The sequence below is a fragment of the Herpailurus yagouaroundi genome, unplaced genomic scaffold (genome assembly GCF_014898765.1).
Source record: "Herpailurus yagouaroundi ecotype Mexico unplaced genomic scaffold, PumYag 203, whole genome shotgun sequence".
Lineage (NCBI taxonomy): Eukaryota > Metazoa > Chordata > Mammalia > Carnivora > Felidae > Herpailurus > Herpailurus yagouaroundi.
Window position 1 is genome coordinate 13,052,199 of NW_024412434.1, and position 21,475 is coordinate 13,073,673.

Here is a 21,475-nt window from a genome sequence, read left to right on the forward strand (position 1 = left end):
AATCTGCCTTCATAATCAAGGGCCCCCTCTGTCTAGGGGAAGGTCACAGGCAGGACCTGGGCGTGTCTCAGAAGCATTCCTCAGTAGTACTCAGAGCCCCCAGACCCTGAGCTATAGAGCAGGGACGACAGTGTTTAGGATGAGAGATAATAAAGAGCTACCCTTAGGATAGAACACTCTAAGCTTCTACCCTTAGGATAGAAGACTCTACCCTTAGGATAGAAGACAGCTTCCATGATGTGTTTCTTTAGAGGCATCTTCCACCCCATGCTTTTCCTCAGACCCTCTGGTATAGATTTGGGACTCCTTTCTGTTGGCTGGGACACTGACTGTGCAGTGCCACATGGTCCAGACCCCCATGACAGGAAACGCAGGTTCCTTGACTCTAGTCCTAAGCTGCTCTCGCAACTCTTCCCGCTCACTAGTCGTTGGAAACGTTACGAAGGAAGGTTTCTGAGAAGTTGTGCCGCCCTGAAGTGTGTTCTCGAGAGTCAGGGGCTGAAGCCCTGTCAGTCAGATATCTGCTGAGCGCCGGGTCCCCCTCTGGCCGGAGCTTCCACCTGGAACCATTGGAAACGACACCCAAATGTGGCAGGAACGGGTGAGCCGCGTCATCGTTTGTGGACGCAGGGAGGGCATACATAAATAATGGCCAGTTTTAAGTGTCACGGTCTCTCTGCTTTACACAAATGACATTTAAGGGCATAGGTTTTATGATGAGAAGTAGGGAGTCGAAGTTTAAAAACTCAGTGACAAGTTTTATGAAACCTGGGGGGAACCTCCCACTCGTCTCGTACGACGATCCGATCTGTATGTAAAGAAAGACACAATACCACAACGGAAATCAATAATCCTGAGAGGAGGAGAAGGAACAAGAGAATACAAATAAATCTGGGGCGGGGGCGCCTGGGTGGCTCCGTCGGTTAAGCGTCCAACTTCGTCTCAGGTCACGATCTCGTAGTTTGTGAGTTCGAGCCCCGTGTCGGGCTCCATGCTGACAGCTCAGAGCCTGGAGCCTGCTTCCGATTCTGTGTCTCCCTGTCTCTCTGTCCCTCACCTACTTGCACTCTGTCTCTCTCTGTCTCCCAAAAATAAATGAATGCTAAAAAAAAAAAAAATTAAAAAGAAAAAGAATAACTCTGGGGTTTTTCGTACCTAGAAGTGAAGAAAAAAGTTTGGTATCTGGAAAGGCACTCGAGGTTTATTACCTATAAGGCCCTGGGAGATGGTGCAGGTTTTCAGGAGGTCAGATGACAAGGACAAGGGAAGGCACGAGTCCGATGGAGCCGGGCTGCAGGAGAGGTGGCTGGGGAGGAGCTCTGAGCTTAGCTGGTCACAGCCGCCATCCTGAGGCGACCAGAGTAAAATGGAGCGTCACGGCCTGGGCTCCGTTGCTGCCATTCAGCACAGACACATAACACTGTTGTTTGAGTCCCCAGCATCTCTGCAGGCTTTCCCCAAACCATTCCATTTTCTTTGGTGTGTGTGTGTTTAAGGTTTTATTTTTAAGTAATCTCTGCTCCCAACGTGGGGCTCGAACCCCCACCCGCCACCCAGATCAGAAGTCACAGGGCTCCACCCACTGAACCAGCCAGGTGCCCCTCATTTTCTTGTTTGCAAAATGGGGATCCCACCTCTTCAGCCTCCCTCAGGGCGTTCTGTGGGGACCGCATGAGTGACATTTGCTTGAGGATGAGGACGTTTTCATCCTTCAATGTGGACCAAGTGCCAGGACAAGGGGGCTGGTAGAAATGTTTGCTCCCGTGCCCCACGGCCAGTTTATGCCCCACTGCTCTCTTCTTTGCGTTGGATGCCTGGGTTACATTTTTTGGTTGGCATTGGACTGGAGCTGTTTCAGATTCGAACACTTCATTTGTCTTGGACAAGTTATTTATCCTTTCAAGCTCAGTCTTGTCATCTGTAAAATGGGTTTGGTATTTCTTGCCATGTTGTTATGAGGACAAAAGGAGATAAGGAATATGAAAGCATCTGGGGGCGCCTGAGTGGCTCAGTCGGTTGAGTGTCTGACTTCGGCTCAGGTCATGATCTCGCAGTTCGTGGGTTCGAGCCCCACGTGGGGCTCTGTGCTGACAGCTTGGAGCCTGTAACCTGCTTGGGATTCTGTGTCTCCCTCTCTCTCTGCCCCTCCCCTGTTCTCTCTGTCTCTCTCTCTCTCTCTCTCTCTGTCTCTCTCTCTTTCAAAAATAAACAAACATTAAAAATAAACTTTAAAAAAATTACAAAAAATAAAAGCATCTGGCAGAATTAGTAGTCATGGCACATTCAGTAAATGTTAGGTTTTCTCCCCTTTTTCCGTAGTTGTGCCCTTGGAAGAAAAATTCCCTTGAAAGAGAAGTGACTTCAGTTTTGTGTCACTGTCTTCCATAAAGGGAGAAACAAAAATCTTTCAAAATTTTATTTAAAATATTCAACTGATGGAAAACACGTGACGATAGTAAATAATCTTGGGGCTCCTGGCTGGCGCAGTCAGAAGAGCATGCAACTCTTGATCTCAGGGTCGTGTGAGCCCCATGTTGGGTGTAGAAGTTACTTAAATAAATAAAACTTAAAAAAAAAAAAGAGAGAGAGAGAGTAAATAATGTTAAAGATTTCCGGTTTGGGGAGCCCTAGCGATTTAAACGTGAGCTGATGCTTTCTTGCAGACTTGGGCCGGGTGGTCCGGTTTACTGCCTGAGTTCTGACTTAGGAGCGAGACTGACAGGGTCCCACCAGTTGCCAGCTCTATGACTTTGGACAAGTTCACCTCTCTGTGCCTCAGTTTCCTCTTTTGTACGAGGTGGGTAGGACCAGTACCCACCTCACAGGGTTGTCCCTCTATTCCAGGAAGGTAGTTTTGAGGATGAAATGAGTTAATCTACATAAAAACCCCCAAGAACAGTGCCTGTCGCTGTTACTTCTGTTTATTATTACCGGCATAATTCTGTTGCTGTTGTCGATCTAATGCTAGTAAGGTCAAGACCGGTGCAAGTTTCAAGAGATACTTAATTGAATAAAATATTTTCTTGGGATAAGGATTTATTGCCTTTTTCCTTCCTTCCTTCCTTCCTTCCTTCCTTCCTTCCTTCCCTCCCTCCCTCCCTCCCTCCCTCCCTCCCTTCCTTCCTTCCTTCCTTCTCCAGGGCTCAAGTATTTGAATGAGTGGTGAGCCAGGCCTGGCCTTACTCACTGATGCCCAAAGAGTGATCTGTCTTCTCTGACGTGAGCGTGTAGCTCAAGAAAGGCTCGAGGCAGCCAGTGAAGACGCCGCAGGGTGTCTGTGGCCACACAGTCCATTTTCAGGGGGTTGTGCTCGTTCGGGTGGCTCTCGTGTTCCAAGGTGGCACTTCGATGCGCTGTTTCCATTTCCAATCGGAAGCCCCGTCTTCCTTCTTTGTTGTTTGCAGAGAAACGCGCGTCTCTGTCTCATCTGGGTCGGCTTGTATGTGAGGAGCTTCGTGGGGATAGCAGAGCTTCGCCTTTGGTGAGCGAAGCACTTCGTGCTTTTGGTGACCTGCAGGTCCCACCCCCCCCCCCCCCCCCGGGTGCTGTCACTACTACTGAAGACATTCGTCATCGTGACAGGTGGTTCTTCGCTCTGTGCCTGGTGCCCGAGACCGTGTGCAGGCCGCTTAGAGGGGATCCTTCGTTTTAAGTCTCTACAGAGTGCCGTTCTCTACGGATACTGTATTTCAACTCTTTTGTGTCCACGGTTTCAAAATTTTCCACTCACACTGCTCTTCTGACGCGTTCAGGAAACGGTCTTCTTTTCGGCGCTTCTAATTCTTTCCGTTTTCGTGGACCCCTCGTTCCTCTCTAATAAAATGTGAGCTGTATTTATCTGAAAATTTAAAATCGAAATGTTACTAGGCTACTTGTGACCGCCCTCTCTTTTGTTCGTAGATTAAAACGGAAAGAAGAGGGGCGTCTTGGTGGCCCAGTCGGCTAAGCGTCTGATTTTTCATTTTGGCTCAGGTCGTGATCTCACGGTCCTGAGATGGAGATTGTCTCTGTCCCGGAGCGCCTGGGTGGCTCAGTCGGTTGAGTGTTCGACTCCGATCACGATCTCGTGGTTAGTGAGTTCGAGCCCCACATCGGGCTCGCTGCTGTCGGGGCAGACCCCACTTCAGAGCCTCTGTCCTCTTCTCTCTGCCCCTCCCCTGCTCATACGCACTTCTCTCTCTCTCAAAAATAAATGAACATAAAAAAAAAAAAAGAGATTCTCTCTCTCTCTCCCTTTCTCTCTCTGCCGCCGCTCCCTCTCTCTCAAGGAAAAAAATAAATAAAACAGAAAGAAGGGCTTCCTTTCTTCAATTATTGATTAACTCCTTAATATAGAAGGGACATAATATAAATAAATACAATATAAATAAATGTAGAAGGGACTCCTTAATATAGAAGGACAGACAAGGAGAAACTAGTCTGTTTTGACCCCTGCTGATACCACTTTTCAGATCTCTGAAAGAAACCCAGAGGTTCAGAGTCCTCTCCCCCAATTCATTTGTGAGATTCAAGTCAGATGTAGTATGTGGAAGCATTTGGGAGATTAGGTTTCCTTCAGTAGATAAGAACCACTCTCTAGAAGGTCCAGTTGTTTAAGGATGCAGTCAGCGGCCTTTGGGAATAATGAGTTTCCTGTTCCTGAAATTATCCGAGTATGTGCTGGGTCAGCACGTTTCAAAGTCTTTTTTCCACAGTGGCAGACAAGACGGATAAACATTCACAATCAGAGCACACTCCCATGGGCAGAGTTGGGTTTGGGCAGCATTCCTGACACGGCAGCTACAAGTCCAGCCCCTCCCCCTCACTCAAGAACGAAAGGGATACCGCACCCGTGAATTTGTTTACCCTCATATATAAAAAGTCAGTATCGTTACTTACTCTCTTGGTATTGAAGGACCAAGAACACGGTTGATAACGAAGTATGGCTCGGTTACCAGCGTGTGTGACTGGAGTTGACAGGGACTGGCCCAAGTCCTGCTGTCGTCTAGAGGCACCAGTCCCCAGGTGGGTGATAGGATTAGGCAGCTTGTAGCTTTTTATTTATTTATTTATTTATTTATTTATTTATTTTATTTATTTTATTTTTTTTTCAACGTTTATTTATTTTTGGGACAGAGAGAGACAGAGCATGAACGGGGGAGGGGCAGAGAGAGAGGGAGACACAGAATCAGAAACAGGCTCCAGGCTCTGAGCCATCAGCCCAGAGCCCGACGCGGGGCTCGAACTCATGGACCGCGAGATCGTGACCTGGCTGAAGTCGGACGCTTAACCGACTGCGCCACCCAGGCGCCCCAGCTTGTAGCTTTTTAAATCCTGAGACTTTGATTCTGTGTCATGACCAAAATTTCTCGAGGAGAAGTTTCATTCTTTTTTTTTTTTTTAATTTTTTTAATGTTTATTATATATTTTGAAGAGAGAGAGAGAGAGACACACAGAGAGCTTGAGCAGAGGAAGGCAGAGAGAGAGGGAGACACAGAATCTGAAGCAGGCTTCAGGCTTCAGGCTCTGAGCTGTCAGCACAGAGCCTGACGCGGGGCTCGAACTCACGGACAGTGAAATCGTGACCTGAGCTGAAGTCGGATGCTTAGCCGACTGAGCCACCCAGGCACGCCGAGGAGAATTTTCTTCTTAATGACTCACTTTTGGTCTGAAGTTTATTACAGTTGATAAGTAGGGTTCAGAGACATAAAGACTTCAATTCTTAGGTCCACTCTGCCTATTTAGCAGTAAGTACTAGACCTTATAGTAGATACCAAAAACACTGGGTTAAAAGAAAAAACCAAAATCAGTTGAAGAGTATGCACATGTACTTTGTTAATAAACTCCTCTTAAAAATTATATGCGTAGAAGCTCTCATGCTATATGGTTATACATTATAATTTCATTCCATAATTTTAAGCACTCAAAGCAGAACCGTTGTTTTAAAGGTTTCTTTTTTTTTAAGTTTATTATTTATTTTGAGAGAGAGAGAGAGAACGTGCGCACGCGTGAGGAAGGGGCAGAGAGAAAGGGAGACAGAGAATCTCAAGCAGGCTCCACACTTTCATCATGGAGCCCAGTGCAAAATTCGAACCCGCGAACCTGTGAGGTCATGACCTGAGTGGACACCAAGAGTTGGGTGCTCCACTGACTGAGCCACCCACACGCCCCAAAGCGGAACCATTCTGAGAATCAAAATCCTTTGGCAAATGTAAACCTTAGAATTCTTACAAATAGATACATGGCCTCTTTGCCATAGTTGACCTTGAATGACAAGATTGTCACCAGGAATGAGGTTTCTCTCTTTGCGTCTGTCCCGCAAGCATGAAAATAATCCTCACTGACCCGCTGTTTTGCGAGGCTGGACACTTGCCGAGAATAGCTGACGACGCAAGAAGAGAAGCAGCTGTGCATGGGGAGCCGAAGCGGGGCGGCCGTGAGCAGGATGGGCGTTAAGAAATGCTGGAAAGACACACCCGCGTACAACTCGAAATGGTTTGGCAGGGCAGCAAAATGCTAGGGAGCAGCAGTAACGGACTGGGCATTTTCCCAGAAGTCTTCAGAGAACCCAGGGGCACTTCACAAATGGTCACCCTGCCATATGCGTGGGGCATCATGACAGTTTCTAGCAGGTGGCTCTGCTTCCAGGGGTGACGCATCAGGAGACTGTGGTGCCCTGTAGACCAAGGATCTTTTTCATACACCAGGGCGCTTGAGCTGATGCTGTATATTGGGAGGGAGCTTCAGGTTTTCTGATAAACATAAATTATGTTTCGTTAAGACGGGGTTTTGTTTTGAGGTGGAAAATATCTGTAAGAGGACAAGGAGAGCCATTGGGTATAATTTTTTATTGTGAATATGAGATGTACGTAAAAGAGTATAATGACACACACAAGTACAGTTCAAGGAATACTGGTGAAACACATTGCATGTAAGCTTTTTTGGGAGGGCCCAGAGAGAGATGCTTTAAAAGGTTTTTTGACAGTTTCCTTTGGACTGGCTAGGAGAAAAATCAAAGAATGGGGCAAAGGATATTTGTTGCTGATGGGCTGTTGATACCATAGATTTTGATGCTGGTTTTTCATTTAAAAAGCCCCAATTAGTAGTATCTTTGAGATTGGCTATTTTTACTTTTTTTTTTGAGAGAGAGAGAGAGTTTGTGTGAGCAGGGGAGAGGGGGGGGGGGGGGGGGGTCGGAGACAGAATCTTTTTTTTTTTTTAATGTTTATGTATTTATCTTGAGAGAGTGGGCATGTTAGTGGGGGAGGGGCAGAGACAGAGAATCCCAAGCAGGCTCCACGCTATCAGCGAGGAGCCCGACGCAGGGCTCGATCCCACAAATCGTGAGATCGTGACCCGAGCCAGAATCGAATCAGATGCTTAACTGATTGAGCCACCCAGGCACCGTGAGAGAGAGTGAATCTTAAGCAGGCTCCACACTCTGCAAGGAGCGTGATGTGTGGGGCTGGATCCCATGACCCTGGCGGGGATCATGACCTGAAATCAACTGAAATCGACAGTTGGACGTTCAACCGACTGAACCACCCAGGTGCCCCTAAATGTACATTTTTATCGTAAGCATTCATGGATAGTAAAACAGCAAACCAATGGAGAAAATAAACTGAAAGATGGTTGGCCGCGCATCCGAAACCACAGGAGTTGGGAGTTAGCATACTCCTAAAACTCCCATAGTAGGGGAGTTACATTGGAATATGTAAGGGAATGCATCTAGAACAAAAAGAGTCCGTGTTAAACGTAAAAAATACTGGGCTCCAAACTTCTTGTTGGTATTTTAGGATAGGATGATTCAGACTATTTCTAGTGGGGTTTGGGGCTGATGTGCTGCTACCTGTTGTAGCCAATGACAGCCAGGAAGTGCTGGGCAGTTCCAACACAGGGATAAAGAAAATATTTCAAGATCCTACACTTAAAGAAAACCAAAGTTTAACTTTCAATTGAAGTATACGTGACATCCAATGTCATGTTAGTTTCAGGTGCATACCATAGTGATTTGACAGTTCTAGACGTTACACCGTGGTCACCACAGTGAATGTACTTACCATCTGTCACCATACAGTGTTATGACAATATTATTGACTAGGTCCTTTGTGCTGTACTTTTCATCCTCATGACTTATTTATTTTATAACTAGGGGAGTGTACCTCTTTTTTTTTTTTTTTAAACGTTTATTTATTTTTGAGACAGAGAGAGACAGAGTATGAACAGGGGAGGGGCAGAGAGAGAGGGAGACACAGAATCTGAAATGGGCTCCAGGCTCTGAGCTGTCAGCCCAGAGCCCGACGTGGGGCTCGAACTCACGGACCGTGAGATCATGACCTGAGCCGAAGTCGGACGCTTAACCAACTGAGCCACCCAGGTGCCCTGGGAGTGTACCTCTTAATCCCCTTTTCCTGTTTGCCCATCCCCATCCCCTCCTTCTCTCTGGTCGCGATCAGATTGTTCTCTGGATTTGAGTCTGTTTCTGGTTTTGTTTGTTTGTTCACGTGCTTTGTTTTTTAGATCCCACATACAAGTGAAATCATACAGTATTTGCCTGTCTCCGTCTGACTTATTTCGCTTCGTGTAATGCCATCAAGGTCCATCCATGTGGTCACAAAATTTCATTTTGTCACAAAAGATTTCATTCTTTGTTTATGACTGGCTTATATACCATTGGATATACATACACCACATCTTCTTTATCAGTTTATCTGTCTGTGGACACTTACATTGCTTCCTTTTGTTGGCTATTGTAAATAATGCTGTAATAAACATAAAGGTGAATATATCTTTTCTTTTTTATAATTTTTTTAACGTTTTTTCATTTTTGAGAGACACAGAGAGACAGAGCGTGAATGGGGGAAGGGCAGAAAGAGAGGGAGACACAGAATCCGAAGCAGGATCCAGGCTCTGAGCTGTCAGCCCAGAGCCCGACGTGGGACTCGAACTCACGAACCATGAGATCGTGGCCTGAGCTGAAGTCGGACGCTTAACCAACTGGGCCACCCAGGAGCCCCTGAATATATCTTTTTGAATTTGTGTTTTCATTTTCTTTGGGTAAATACCCAGAGTGAAATTACGAGATCGTATAGTAATTCTATTTTTAATTTTTGAGGAATGCCCATACTGTTTTCCAAAGAGGCTGCACCAAATTACTTTTCCACCAGCAGTTGCTCAGGGGTTCCCTTCTCTCTGCATCCATGCCGGCATTTCTTATTTATTGCATTTTTGATGATGGCCGTTCTAACTGGTATGAGATGATATCTCATTGTGGTTTTTATTTGCATCTCCCTGATGACTAGTGATGTTGAGCATCTTTTCATGTGTCTGTCTGTTGGCCATCTGTATGTCTCCTTTGGAAAAAGTCTATTCAGGTCCTCTGCCCATTTTTTAATCAGATTTTTTTTTTGGGGGGGTGTTGAGTTGTAGGAGTTATTTATGTATTTTGGATATTAACACTTTATTGGATATATTATTTACAAGCGTATTCTCCCATTCCATATGTTGCCTTTTTGTTTCCTTGACTGTGCAAAAGCCTTTTATGTTGATGTAGTCCCAATATATTATTTTTGCTTTTGTTGACCTTATTCGAGGAGATAGATCCAAAAAAATATTGTTAAGACCAATGTGCAAGAGAAAAAAAAAAAAGACTAACGTGCAAGAGATTACTGCCCGTGTTTTCTTCTGGGAGCTTTATGGTTTCAGGTCTGACGTTTAGGTCTTTCATTCATTTTGAGTTTATTTTTATGTTTGGTATCAGATAGTTCTCCAATTCCATTCTATTGTGTGTGGCTCTCCAGTTTTCCCATAAAAGAGAGCGTTTTTCTCAATCTGTGTTCTTCCTCCTTTGTTCTAGATTAATTAACCATACAAGCATGGGTTCATTGCTGGGCTCTCAGTCCTTTTCTCTTGATTTATGTATTTATTTTTGTGCCGGTACCATACTGTTTTGATCACTGTAGCTTATGATAGTATAGTTTGAAATGTGGGGCTGTGACACCTCCAGTCTTGTTCTTGTTTCTCAAGATTGCTTGGCTATATGAGGTCTTTTGTGGTTTGATACAAATTGTAGGGTTGTTTGTCCCAATTCTGTGAAAAATGCCTTCGGTATTTTGATAGGGGTTGCAGTCTGTAGACTGCTTTGGGTAATATGGACATTTAAAAAATACTGATTCTTCCCATTTATGAGCATTGTATATCTTTCCATTTATTTGTGGCATCGTCAGTTTCTTTCATCAGTGTCTTCTAGTTTTCAGGGTACAGATCTTTCACTTCCTTGGTTGAATCTGTTTCTGGGTATTTTATTCTTTCATATAAAACTGCTAGTGGGATTGTTTTCTGGATTTCTCTTTCTGCTAGTTCATTATTAGTGTCTAGGGATGCAACAGATCTCTATATATTAATTTTGTATTTTGCAACTTACTGAATTTATTTAGTATTTCTAGTAGTTTTTTGGTGGAGTTTTTAGGTTTTCTATATGGTACTATTGCATCTACAAATAACGAGTGTTTTACTTCTTCCTTACCATTTTGGATGTTTTTTTAATTTCTTTTTCTTGTCTTGATTGCCATGGCAAGGACTTCTAGTATTGTGTTGAATAAAGTGGCAAGAGTGGACATTACATCCTTGTGTTCTTGATCTTAGAGGAAAAGCTTTCAGCTTTTTACCACTGAGTATAACGTTAGCCCTGGGTTTCTCATACATAGCCTTTATTGTATCAAGATATGAATCCTCTATCCTCTGTACCCACTTTATTGGGAGTTTTTATCCTGAGTGGTTGTTGAATTTCGTCAAATGTTTTTTCTGCATCTATTGAGATGATCATGTGATTTTTATCATTCATTTTGTTAATGTGGTGTATCACAGTGATTTATGAATATTGAACTATCCTTGCATACCTGGAATAAATTTTACTTGATCATGGTGAGTGATCTTTTTAATGTATTGTTGAATTCGGTTTGCTAATATTTTGTTAAGGATTTTTGCATCTATGTTCATTAAGGATATTGACCTGTAATTTTCCTATTTTGTAGTGTCTTGGTTGGTTTTGGTATCAGGGTAATGCTGGCCGCATAGAATGAATTTGGAAACATTGTTTTCTCTTTATTTTTTGGGAATAGTTTGAGAAGGAGAGGTAACTCTTTAAAAAATTTTTTTTAACGTTTATTATTTATTTATTTATTTTTAAAATTTTTTTTTTAACGTTTATTTATTTTTGAGACAGAGAGAGACAGAGCATGAACAGGGGAGGGGCAGAGAGAGAGGGAGACACAGAATCCGAAACAGGCTCCAGGCTCTGAGCTGTCAGCACAGAGCCCGACGTGGGGCTTGAACTCACGGACCGTGAGATCATGACCTGAGCCGAAGTCGGACGCTTAACCGAGCGAGCCACCCAGGCGCCCCTTTAATGTTTATTTTTGAGAGAGAGAGAGACAGAGCACATGCGGGGGAGGAACAGAGAGAGAGGTTGACACAGAATCCGAAACAGGTTCCAGGCTCTGAGCTGTCAGCACAGAGCCCGACCCAGGGCCTGAACTCACAAACCATAAGATCATGAGCTGAAGCCAGACACTCAACTGACTGAGCCACCCAGGTGCCCCGGGATAGGTAACTATTTCAATGTTTGGTAGAATTCACCAGTGAAGGCACCTGGTCTTGGAGTTTTATTTGTTGGGAGTTTTTTGATTGCTCATTCAATTTCATACTAGTAATTGATTGGGGCACCTGGGTGGCTCAGTCGGTTGGGTGACCGACTTGGGCTCAGGTCATGATCTTGCAGTTAGTGAGTTTGAGCCCGGTGTTGGGCTCTGTGCTGACAGCTCAGAGCCTGGAGCCTCCTTCAGATTCTGTGTCTCCCGCCTCTTTCTACCCTTCCCCTGCTCACGCTCTGTGTCTCTCTGTCTCTTAATAATAAATAAACATTAAAAAAAATTTATACTAGTAATTGAGCTGTTCAGATTTTCTATTTTTTTCCTGGTTTAGTCTTGGAAGATTGTATGTTTCTAGGAATTTATCCATTTCTTCTAGATTGTCCAGTTTGGTGTATAATTTTTTGCAGTAGTCTCCTAATCCTTTGTATATCTGTGGTCTCAGTTGTAACTTCTCTTTCATTTCTGATTTTAAGTGAGTTCTCCCATTTTCTTGATGAATCTAGCTAAAGGTTTGTCAGTTTTGTTTATCTTTTCAAAGAACCAGCTCTTTATCTCATTGATCTCTTCTATTAGTTTTGTTGTTGTTGTTGTTAGATTCTACTTCATTTCTTTCTTCTCTACTATTTATTATTTCCTTCTTTATACTAATTTTGGGCTTTGTTCTTCTTTTTCTTTTCTTTTTTTTTTTTAATGTTTATTTATTTTTGAGACAGAGAGAGACAAGCATGAATGGGGGAGGGGCAGAGAGAGAGGGAGAGACAGAATCGGAAGCAGGCTCCAGGCTCTGAGCCATCAGCCCAGAGCCCGATGCGGGGCTCGAACTCACGAACCGTGAGATCGTGACCTGAGCTGAAGTCGGCCGCTCAACCGACTGAGCCACCCAGGCGCCCCTGTTCTTCTTTTTCTAGTTCATTTAGGTATAAGGTTAGATTGTTTATTTGAGATTAATCTTGTTTCTTGAGGTAGACCTGTATTGTTACAAACCTTCCTCTTAGAATCGCTTTTGCGGCAATCCCAAAGATTTTGAAATATTGTGTTTCCATTTCCATTTTTCTCCAGGTATTTTTTTATTTTGTCATGGATTTTTTTGGTTGACTCATTAGTTGTTTAGTGGCATTGTTTTTTCTAGGTTTTTTTCTACTATTGTTTTTTTGAGTTTTTTTCTTGTAACTAATTTCTAGTTTCATATTGTTGTTGTCAGAAAAGAGATACTAAACCATGAGGAGAAATTAAAATGAAATAAGACTCTTCAGTCTTGAAAGAGGAAGCCGTGATTAAAAATAAAACGGGCGCCTGGGTGGCTCAGTCGGTTGAGCGGCCGACTTCGGCTCAGGTCATGATCTCACAGCTCGTGAGTTTAAGCCCCGCGGCGGACTCTGTGCTGACGGCTCGGAGCCGGGAGCCCGCTTCGGATTCTGTGCCTCCCTCTCTCTCTGCCCCAACCCATTCGCATTCTGTCTCTGTCTCTCTCAAAAATAAACAAACATGAACAAATATTTTAAAAAATCAAAATAAATACAACAAAACAAAACATAGGCTAAATGTTTAGATTTCTTTTTTGTTTTTTAATGTTTGTTTATTCTGAGAGAGAGAGAGTGAGGGAGCAGGGGAGGGGCAGAGAGTGAGAGGGAGGAAGAGAGAGAATCCCAAGCAGGCTCCGTACTATTAGGATAGAGCCCTGCACAGGGTTTAATCCCAAGAACTGTGAGATTATGATCTGAGCCAGAATCAAGAGTTGGACACTTAACTGACCAAGCCACCCAGGTGTCCCTAGACTACTTCTTCTTCTTTGTCTTGTCTTTTCTTTTTTCTTTTCGTTTCTCTCCTCTTCTCTTCCTTTCTTTTCTTTGCTTTGCTTTTTTCTAATCTTATTTTATTTATTTTTCAGTAAGCCCTATACCTAACATGGGGCCTGATTGAACTCACGACCCCAAGATCAAGTATCACATGCTCTATGGAAGGAGCCCATCAAGGTGCCCATATTTAGACTTCTTTATCAGACCCTGAAGAACTGAGCAAAAGATAGCTGTTAGTGCTTGAGAGGAAAGTGTCTGATAAAAGAAAGTAACTTCAGTTTAATGTTTACAAAGCAGTTGTGCCGTTGTCATTCACTTGACCTTTCCACAACACTCGAGAGGAGAGGGGGCATGTGTTATTATTCACATTTGACAGACGAGAAAACAGCTGTGAGTGAGAAAGTGACTTGGCCAAGCTGCCACTCTAAAGGGTCAGGAGCAAATCCACCTCCGACTCAGGTCCTGGGTTCTTGTCCCTGCTTGGTGTTTAGAAAACTCAGGAGGATCAGTAGGTTCTGTGGACCGAGTCTCTCTGGTGACGCAAAGTGTGATGGCAAAGCGTAGGCACTGAAGGAGACCTGTAAAATGTGAATCCTATTAAGATGTTAAAGGGCAGGCCTGAAGCTGCGGTAGTTAGCATAACTTTGAAGAGTTGAGATCATAAGGAGCAATGTGTCATCTCAGGGCTCCCCTTGTTAGTGGCTGAGGGTTTATTGACTTGATCGGATATAAAGTTTCCTCATTGTCATTTGTACTGTGCTGTAACGTAAAATTAGCTTTTGCCTTTGTGTGTGTGTGTGTATGTGTGTGTGTGTGTGTGCGCGCACGTGCATCAGAGAGAGATGGCCTCTCGTAGGGCAAAACGCAGAAGGGTCCAGAAGATCAGTCTTGTGTGAAAACAGGCCTGCAGGTAACATGGTGGGTGATTGCACATTGTCCATGCCCTGGGTTAATGCCAGAATTTTCAGACGCATATGATGCATATTTAAAGATTATGGGACCATCTGTGTCTCTTCAGACGCCTGGTGAGAATCCCAGGCGTTCCAAACAAGGGTCAGCGTTCAAGGTGAACCCCAGCTAACGTCAGCTTGTAGTTACCTGTCCCTGAATAGAGACTCTAGGAGCTGTATCCAAGTCCGGAGGAATTCACAAATTAGGCAGGTTTAATGTGAGAACAGATCCTCCTAGTATTTTAGAGGCCCTGTAGTAACATCTGTGTTTATTTTTTTTAATATTCTATTTATACTTAAGAGACAGAGAGACAGAGACAGAGCATGAGCGGGGAAGGGGCAGAGAGAAAGGGAGATGCAGAATCGGAAGCAGGCCCCAGGCTCCGAGCCATCAGCACAGAGCCCGACGGGTGGCTTGAACCCGCAAACTGAGAGATCATGACCTGAACGGAAGTTGGACACTCAACCGACTGAACCACCCAGGCGCCCCACCAAGGTTGAGTATTTTATACAGGAAATATATGTGGATGTTTGTATAAGGTGCTCAGTGGAGTATTTCACCTTTTGGCATTTGTATGGTATCTTTTGAATTAACTGTAGCACAGGGATTAGCTGACTGTAGCCTATGGGTCCAGTCTGGCCCACGGCCTGTTTTTACATGGCCCTTGAGCTAAGACTGGGTTTTGCATACATGCAAAAGAGTGGTTAAAAAAATTTTTTAAAGAAAAATATATCATTACTTGTGAAAATTATATAAAATTCAGATTTCAGTGTCCATAAACGTTTTATTGGATCACAGCCATATTCATTTGTTTGCATATTGCCTATAGCTCCTTCTGTGCTAGTCAAACAGAATTGACTCGCTGTGACAGAGACCATATGGCCTGCAAAGCCTAGACTTTTTACTGGATATCCCTGCTATTGCAAAATAATATTAATTTCTGAAATTAAGGTTCTCCCTGTTTTTGCCGTGACTTTTAAAAAATAGTAACGTTTTAGCACACAGAATCATTTGATTTTTATTAGATGAAAGGGCCAACATTTTTTTCAGGCGAGTGAATCTCTTACTTTATAAGACAGTGGAAAATAGAGCCCACAGAGCCACAACCTTTTACCAAACACAAAGTGTTTCTATTAAGTATCTATCTCAGCGCCTGGGTGGCTCAGTCGGTCAAGTGTCTGACTTCAGCTCAGGTCATGATCTCATGACATTTGTGAGTTCGAGCCCCGCATCGGGCTCTGTGCTGACAGCTTGGAACCTGGAGCCTGCTTCAGATTCTGTGTCTCCCTCTCTCTGCCTCTCCCAACTCACACTCTCTCTCTCAAAAATAAATGAATATTAAAAAAAAAAAAAAAAAAGTATCTATCTCAATAGCCAAGGGCTCATTCTTTTGGATATTGTTTTCCTCTGGGCCTGCCTGCACATTGTCTGCAGATGGGTTCACCAACTGTTCCTCTGATTCTTTTATGCTCAAGAGATTTTCTCCTCCCCTGGAATCTGGGCTGGCCCTCACTTTGACCAACAGAATGTGATGAACGCGGTGCCTTGTGACTTCAAGACACAGGCCTTTAGAAGCCTTGTAGCTTCTGTTTGGCCCTCTTAACAACCTGCCACCAAGTCAAAGAGGCTTGAGCTGGACTAGGAGAAGGGACCTGGTGGAAAAGAAAAGACCCAGTCCAGCTGACAGACACCCCGGGGACTCAGAGGTAAGAGCGGGTCGTCTTGAATAGCTCAGACTGTATGGAAACACTTCATGCCTGAGCCCTACTCAGATTCTGGACACTTGTAAAATTGTGAGCCAAATAAGATGGGGGTTGTTTTAAGCCGCTGAGTTTTGGAGTATCCTGTTACGCAGTATTATCTAGGTGAAACAGTTTGAGATGTATGGGACTTTTTACCAGGAAAAACAAAAAGAGATATCCGTTAATGTAGGGCGTTAATAAACTGTAGTTATATACGTTGCAGTGGCGTGCTTGACTTCCTCATGCATGTGGTTCATCTGAAAAATCAAGTCGTTATTTTTATGATTAAAGAAGTGTGTGCATGCTCGGGGCTCCTGGCCGGCTCGGTCTGTAGACCATGCAACTCCTGGTCTCCGGGTTGTGAGTCCAAGGCCAATGTTGAGCATGGAGCCTGCAAAAAAAGAAAGAAAGAAAGAAAGAAAGAAAGAAAGAAAGAAAGAAAGAAAGAAAGAAAGAAAGAGAGGGAGGGACGGAGGGAGGGAGGGAGGGAGGAAGGAAGGAAGGAAGGAAGGAAGGAAGAAAGAAAGAAAGAAAGAAAGAAAGAAAGAAAGAAAGAAAGAAAGAGATACATGCTTATTAGAGAAAACTTAGAAAAAGAAAATTCTATGGTTTTTTTTTTTTTTGCATTTATTTATTTTGAGAGAGATGGAGAGACAGCATGAGTGAGGGAGGGGCAGAGAGAGAGGGAGACAGAGAACCCCAAGCAGGCTCCACGCTGTTAGCACAGAGCCTGACACAGGGCTCCATCCCAGGAAGCTGCGATGTCATGACCTGAGCCAAAACCAAGAGTCGGACCCCTAACCCACTGAGCCCCACCCAGGTTTCCTAGATAAAGAAAATTCTAAAGCCCAGTGTTTATTTTTTTTTTAATTTTTTTTTCAATGTTTTTTATTTATTTTGGGGACAGAGAGAGACAGAGCATGAGCGGGGGAGGGGCAGAGAGAGAGGGAGACACAGAATCGGAAACAGGCTCCAGGCTCTGAGCCATCAGCCCAGAGCCCGACGCGGGGCTCGAACCCACACTGCGAGATCGTGACCTGGCTGAAGTCGGCCGCTTAACCGACTGCGCCACCCAGGCGCCCCTAAAGCCCAGTGTTTAAATTGCTCACAATTCCACCATCTAGGCTAGAGGATCATTGTTAGTTCCAGCCTTTTCTTTATAAAGTCTTATTTTGTTAAGTTATAAATATATATCGTTTTGTACTCTGCTTTAGTTTTGTAATATTATACCATCATGAAATATATTTCACAAGCATGATTTTGAATGACCACAGCGGCTTATTTAAGTGGATGGTAAAAAATTCACATAATTAAAATCCAAGTACCTGGTCCTCATTTTCCATTTTTAGGTTTGCTAGTTAGAGAATTTTTTAAAAAGTGAACCTTTTTAAAATTTTTTATTTAATTTTTATTTTAGAGAGAGAGAGAGAGGGAGAGAGCACAAACTGGGGGGAGGAGCGGGGAGAGGGAGAGAGCACAAACTGGGGAGAGGAGCAGAGGGGGGGGGAGAGAGAGAGAGAGAGAGAGAGAGAGAGAGAATGAGAGAATCTTAAGCAAGCTGTACGCTCAGCATGGAACCCCACGTGGGGCTCGATCCCACAACTCTGGGATCATGACTTGAGCTGAAATCAAGAGTTGGACGCCCAACTGACTGAGCCACCCAGGCACTTCTGAAAAGCAACCCATTTTTTAAAAACTGCTTTGTTGAGCTATAATTCACATGTAATACAAATGTACAATGTAAAATCCATTTGAAGTGTACAATTCAGTGTTTCTTAGTAGTCCTACAGGCTTCTGTAACCATTGTCACAATCTGATTTTAGAACATTTTCATCCCCTCTAAAAGAAACCAAACCTCCCGTCCCTTCCAGCCCCTCCCCCCAGCACTAGGCAACCACAAATCTACTTCCTGCCTCTGTAGATTTGTGTGTGGTCGCTTGTGACTGGCTTCTTTCACTTAGCATAATGTTTTCAAGGTTCATCTATGTTGCAGCACGTGGCATCGCTTCCTTCCTGTTGATTGTTGAGTAATATTCTGTTGTATGGACGGACCATGGTGTCTTTGTGCATTCATCAATTGATGTCTATTTGGGTTGTTTAGACTTTTTGGTTATTATGAGTAATGCTGTGTGGACATATGTTTTCATTTCTCTTGGGTGTATCCGAGGAGCGAAATCTTTGGGTCCTATGGTAACTCTCTGTCTAACACACCAAGGGCTTGCCAGACATGTTTCCAAAGCAGTTGTATCCCTTTGCTTATCAGCACGGATGTATCAGGTCTCTGGTTTCACTACGTCCTTGCTCATGCTTCCTAACGTCTTAGGGATTTACAGCTGTCCTAGTGGAGGGCAGTGGTATTTCACTGTGGTTTTCATTCTCATTTCCCTCATGGCTAATGATGTTGAGCCTCTTTTCATGTGCTTATTGGCCACATTCATCTCTCTCTCTTTTTTTTTTTTACAGAATTACTCATTTTTGAGAGAGAGAAAGAAAACACAAGTGGAGGGGGGCAGAGAGAGGAAGGTAGAGAAAGAATCCCAAGCAGGCTCTATACTGTCAGCCCAGAGCCCAATGCGTGGCTTGAACTCAGGAACCGTGAGATCATGACCTGAGCCGAAGTCAGACACTTAACCAACTGAGCCACCCGGGTGCCCCTGAATCTTTTTTTGAAGAAGTGTGTCTTTTTTTGGAGCAATATATTTTGTCCATTTTTAAATTGGGTTATTTGTCTTTACTATTGAGTTGTAAAAATTCTTGCAGATAGAAGACCCTCATGAGAGATGTAATTTGCAAATCTCATCTCCCATTTGGTGGGTTTCTCTCCCTTTCTTGATAGCATTGTTTGCAGCATTAACATTTTCAGTTTTGACCTAGTCTGCCAGTTTACCTATTTTTTTTTTTTTTGTGGTTGTTGCTTCTGTCTTTGATGTCATATAATTACCTAAACCAAGATCACAAAGCTTTTAGAGAATTTGTAAAGACGTTATTTTACTCTACAGCTAGTACTGCTGGGTTTTTTATTTGTTCATTTTAAATTGTAAACCCTTCTGGGGTTTACATATAGCGCACATTCATTTTAATAGCTGTGTAATATTCCATGGTATAAATATGCCTTAATGTATTCAACCATTATCTGCTGATGGGCAAAAAGTCTTATTTCCAGTTTTTTGGGTTTGCCCCAAACAAGACTGCAAAAGTCCTTGTACATTTATTATTTTGTTTCTGATACCTTTGTTCCTGCAGAATACATTGCCTAGGATGGGATGGGCAACTTCCTTCAAAATCTAAGTAGCTGAGATTTGTTCTGTATTGGAATGTGGATACTCTCGTCAGCCGATTAGGAAAAAAAAATTATGAATCTACTGTAAGCGAACTTTTCATCACAGTAAATTCATTTCCGAGAGCAGGGTTGCCCTCATGATTCTTTGCTTTTTCAAAAGCTTGTTTTCTTTAGGGTGGGAGAAGACTGCTTCCCATACAGCAACAGAGTAACAGAAATACAGAAAGGTTTGGAAATAGCCACCAAGAAAAGTATGCCAGTGAGCCCTGCCTTCCATTTGGATTTATTGTTTGTGGGTTTTTTTGGCCATGTGCTGCTGAAACAGAATTTAGGGACCTCATAAAGATACACACACACCCAGGGTATGTCGGTGTGTAAACTTATGGGATCTCTCTGGGGAGCCTGTGCTGGTTCTTTGCTGAGGTCTGGTTAACGCATATTTAATTTCTTGTGTATTACTAAAAAGGGGATTGGCAGGGCTAAAAGTCATGCACCTGATATTTTTAGTCCATTGTGACAGAATAGGGACATGTAAAAAATAAAAGTCAAACAATTAAAAGTGAATATAATTTTTGTTATGTTTTATTCATACTGGTTTAAAAGGAGCGAGAAAGGGAAACTTCTTGGGGCTTTAACTGATGTGCTGGCTCCTAACATAATTAAATGGTCGGCTTTTCATTTAGAAGAACCAGAGTGGCAGGGAATGTTCTAGTATTTTTAGATTCTTTTTCTCTAGAGCCCTAATGGCCTATCATGTTGACTCTTCATTGGAACACACTTGCCTCTTTGTAATAAACCTTCAGATTGTTGCTGTTATTTAGACTTTGGTAGGGGCTACTTTAGTGTCTTGGTGGCTGATTAAGATGCTAAGTTATATCTTAGGGTTTTGGTTTTTTTTAATGTTTATTTATTTATTCTGAAAGAGAGAGCCAGCGTGCATGCATGCACACCACACTAGCAGGGTAAGGGCAGAGAGTGGGGCCGGTGGGGTGGAGGGGAGTGTTGGAGGAGAGAGAATCCCAAGCAGGCTCCACACTGTCAGCACAGAACCTGACATGGGGCTGGATCTCCCGGATCAAGAGATCATGACCTGAGCTGAAATCGAGAGTCAGACAGTCAACGGACTGAGCCACCTAGGTGCCCCCATCTTAGTGTTATTTTAAAAATTTATCTTGATGGTTTTAGGCTCTGTTACTGATTGGTTTGAGTGTAACCAAGCAAACGGCAAGTAGGAAACTGTCAACCAGGGGTGCTTTTGAAGGCTTTTGTTTTTCTTTTATTATTAATGGAAACTTTAAAATATTTCAAAAGCAGAGACAATAGTGTACTGAACCCCCATGAACCTCTGACTCATCTTCAACGCTTATCATCTCGGAGTCGATTCTGTCTCATTGTTCTGCTCAGCCCACATGGCAGCCACCAGTCACCTGCGGCTGCTCCTAGTTGAGGTGTGAACCACATCCTCTCCAAGGGTTTGCAAGTTCTCTCCCTCCCGGGAGCTCTTAATTCTTCCCTGACCCTCACGGGTAAGCACAAAACTTCCCCCTTCCCCACCCCTCATCCTCCTCTCCATAAGCTTGTTTGTTTCCTTTGTAACACTTGCACGGCTTGTAGTTATTTAATTATTTGACTTGCCTGGTAAGTTTCAGTCTGACTCCCTACGGTAACATAACCTCCAGGAGGACCCTGGGACGGGGGGAATCAGTGACTCCCCCCTGGTGATTCTGAGGTGATTCCCCTGTGAGCACACACACCGTGGCAGGAATGCTCAACCCAGGTGGACCTAACCCCTCTCTCACAAAGCGTGTATGTTGTAATCACCTTTACTATCTTGACGTGAAACTCAGAGATTATAGAAATTATCTATACACATAATTTTAAGAAATGAATGTAATGGCCTAACTATAACATCAAAGAAAGTATAAGGAATTTGTAATAAAACAACGTGTTTTTGCCCCCCCTCCCCCTTGCCTGTTTCTAGTATTGGCAGTGTGGTTTGTATTAAACTAGCCCTTTCAGGGGCGCCTGGGTGGCGCAGTCGGTTGAGCGTCCGACTTCGGCCAGGTCACGATCTCG

The 21,475-nt window shown here is 43.6% G+C and overlaps 1 protein-coding gene across 2 annotated transcripts in view; it reads left to right on the plus strand.

Moving 5' to 3' along the window:
* Positions 1-21,475, plus strand: part of PIP4K2A (phosphatidylinositol-5-phosphate 4-kinase type 2 alpha) — a 197,082-nt gene that overhangs the window by 26,601 nt on the left and 149,006 nt on the right. Inside the window, exon 1 of one of the 2 annotated variants that reach the window (XM_040451243.1) lies at positions 15,845-16,083. The exons of the other annotated variant lie outside the window; for it this stretch is intronic. The gene's annotated coding sequence lies outside the window, so the exon portion shown is untranslated. Of the gene's footprint in view, positions 1-15,844; positions 16,084-21,475 lie in introns of those variants that run through there. 2 annotated transcript variants of the gene reach the window in all.